This window comes from Hippocampus zosterae, chromosome 5 (assembly GCF_025434085.1).
Source record: "Hippocampus zosterae strain Florida chromosome 5, ASM2543408v3, whole genome shotgun sequence".
Lineage (NCBI taxonomy): Eukaryota > Metazoa > Chordata > Actinopteri > Syngnathiformes > Syngnathidae > Hippocampus > Hippocampus zosterae.
The window spans coordinates 6,890,842-6,894,116 of NC_067455.1; positions in this window are offsets into that span (position 1 = coordinate 6,890,842).

Sequence of the window (3,275 nt, forward strand, 5' to 3'; positions counted from 1 at the left end):
ACGGGAGATTATTTTTGCTTTGTTTTGTTCCTCGTTCTGACATGAACACGCGACAGAGTGTGTGTGTGTGTGTGTGTGTGTGTGTGTGTGTGTGTGTGTGTGCGCGTGTATCTGCGGGGCATGTTGCGGCTTTTATTGCAAAGGGGGAAAGTGGTGAAGTCTCTTCAAGAATGTCTGCAGCACATAATTGACTTTGTCACGTTATACACAAACACTAAACACAGCTTTAATTATTGTGTTTACACCCTTAATAGTACCACAATACACTAGCATACTACACACTCGCTATTTGTGTGTGTGTGGGTGTGTGTGTGTGCGTGTGTGTGATGATTTCCTTTTAACTCATTCACTCCCGAAGACGTTTTTAAACGTCTTTTCAGACTTGGTCCAGAATTGGCTGGTACTGAATGAGTTAATGGCTCCTAACTGTGGATCCACTTCATTTCTTAATTGAGAAGGAGCGGCGAGAGGACTTTGGAAATGAATTTAAATTAAAAAAAAGCAGGCTTCACAAAAATTGTATGATAAAGAAATATATATAAATGCTGGAACAAACTCAAGAAAAAAAAGAGACAGACGCATTAGAAGAAAAATAAGCAAAAAAACCCCCCGCATTATAAGAAAAAAAACCCTGACCAAAATAAATAATCAATAAAACAACAATACAGCAGGAAAAAAACATGAAAAAGTCCCATCCAAAATGGTTAGAACACAAACATTAAGAAAAAAAAATTACAGATAAAAAAAATGATTTTGGACGCACCAAGGGAAAAAAATGTCAGGAAAAAATATTAATAACATATTGAAGCATGTTCAATTTGGGAAAAAAATGGAAGACATTTTGAAATTCCATAATGAGACAAATGCCCCCCAATAAATAAGGAAAAAAATATACAAATGTGATGGAAAAAAAAAAGAAAGGATGCGGAAATAGATGAAAATTGTGAAAAAAAACCCTAATATCGGGCAAAAATACACAGACACTGGCTGGTGACCAATCAATCAATATAAACAAGCAAGCATTCATATTTGCATTTACACCTACGGACAATTTGTGTGTGTGTGTGTGGGGCGGGGGGGGGGGGGGGTGAGCTGGAGTCTATACCAGCTGACTTTTGGCAAGTGACGCGGCATACATCATGGACTGGTCGCCATTGGCAGTTCCACAAAAGACTCCGCGTCAAACCTCCCCAAAGCACGTGGATAACATCAAAACTGTGCGCAGGAGGGTTTGAGCCGGCATTCAAACCCATGCTAACCGCTACCCCACCGTGCTTCCCCATAGAATTCCGCCCCCCCCCCCCCCCCCCGTTTATGACAATGGGGCTCAGCCTGTCAGGATGTTTTTGGATGCAAATGTCTGCGCTTTCCTGGTAAATGCTACTTGCGTTGTAAAATGGACGTGCCATTCCAGTCCGTCAGGCGGCACGTGGATCGGCAAAGCGAGTAAGGTAGACGTGCCAGACGGCGGCTCGGTAGAGGAGAGGCCCGTAAAAAACTGTGCGTCAGCTGAGACCAGACATTCATCACCAGTGTTCATCCCCCCCCCCCCCCCACCCCACCAACAACTGCACGCGTTCACAAACACACGGCTTGACTCAACGCCGTAAAGCCGCTGTCCCATCGTGCTCGGCGACACATGATGACATCACTTGACGCACATGAGCTAGAAATTAGCAGCTTGTATGTGTGAGTGTGTTTAGGAGTACTTGAGTACAAGTACAGGTTTGAAAAAGTAAATAAATAAATCAAATAAAAAAAACAAAGCTGCCATTTTGGTGCCGAGGTGATAGAGTGGAGTGAATGAAGGAGCCTTATTGTGTCAAGGAGCTATGTTGTGTTCGGTTGAGGAGCTTCATTGACACGAAAGTAAGACTTCACTGCCATCTGAGAGCATCTTTGTTTGTTATGTTATGTTGTGAGGACTTTAATTTAGACAAAAGCACTGATTTGCTGTCATCTTGGTACCAATCAGCCATTTTGAACTGAGTTGAGGAGCTTCATTTCGACATAGTGGTACTTTTCTTTTTTCTTTAAATCGTCATTTTCCGCACAAGTTGAAAAACGTGACCGACCTATTTTGAGTGGGTGTTCATAGGTAGGAAGTAGAATCAAAAAGTGGACAGAAAAATCAAGTCAAGTACAGATAACATAAAAATCTCATTAAAAAAAAAAAAAAAATCACAGAAGTACTTCCCGCAACTGAGATAGAATGACACGCACACGCAACGCCTGCAGGGGGCCATAACTGGTGTCTGTAATTATGTACACATATGAGAGTGTTGTGGAACAGCCAGAGGCTCGTCTGACAGGACAGTTTAGTGGTCTCATTAGTAGTTGGGGGGCTGCAAATGAGTTGTAGAGGTTGGGGGGGGCATAGTGGGTAATTAAACTGGGAAGATGAAGGCGGAGGAGGGGCGCAAGAAGAAGACGACGACGCTTCAAAGCCTGCGTGTTGGAACAGAAATCACTTCACGAGCGTGCGCGACATGATTCGAAATGACTCGTTTTCAGTTCCAGTTAGCAGTTACAACAAGCAAGCGATCTGTCGGAATGGCCCGTGTGCTAAACATGACAGACGCTGAAGAAGACTGGCAGATTTTGGAAGCTCATGAGTCATTAGCGACACGCACCAAAAGCAACCGATCCAATCTGACTCGGCCTCATGCGGACGCAACGTGATGTCGGTCCACAAAATGTGTGCGGACAAAAAAAAAAAAAAAAGGGAATATCGATTGAAGGAACATCCAAAAAAGATCGGCTAAACTGACAATTGATGCAACCACAACAACAGCCTGTAAACAAGGCGGCCACACAAACAAACCAGCTGTTTATTGTTGCCTTTGACTGCAGTACAGGAATACGTGAAGGACACAAAAACAACAACCACAATGACCACCTGGGCGTAGAAAAAAAAAAAAAAAACGAAGCCTCAGACATGAAATGGGCAGGAAAAAAAAATGACAGTTGTGGCTACGATCTAGACATGTTGTGCACACGAAATGTTAAATTGTGGGCATAAAATACTTGTGGCCACAAGATATTAAATGGTAGACTTCAACTTCAAATGTTTTGTGGCATCGTTGTTTGGCTTAAAACGTGGGACAAAATTTAGTGCAAAACTTGTACATAAATAGAAAACACAAAAAGTTTTTTTTTCTCCCAAAAATCGCCAATGCCAATCATTAATAATCGGTAAATTGCCACATCTGGGAGAACTTCACCCATTGCGTGTTCTGCGACATTAGGTAAATAATAATACAGAGCCAGTATCG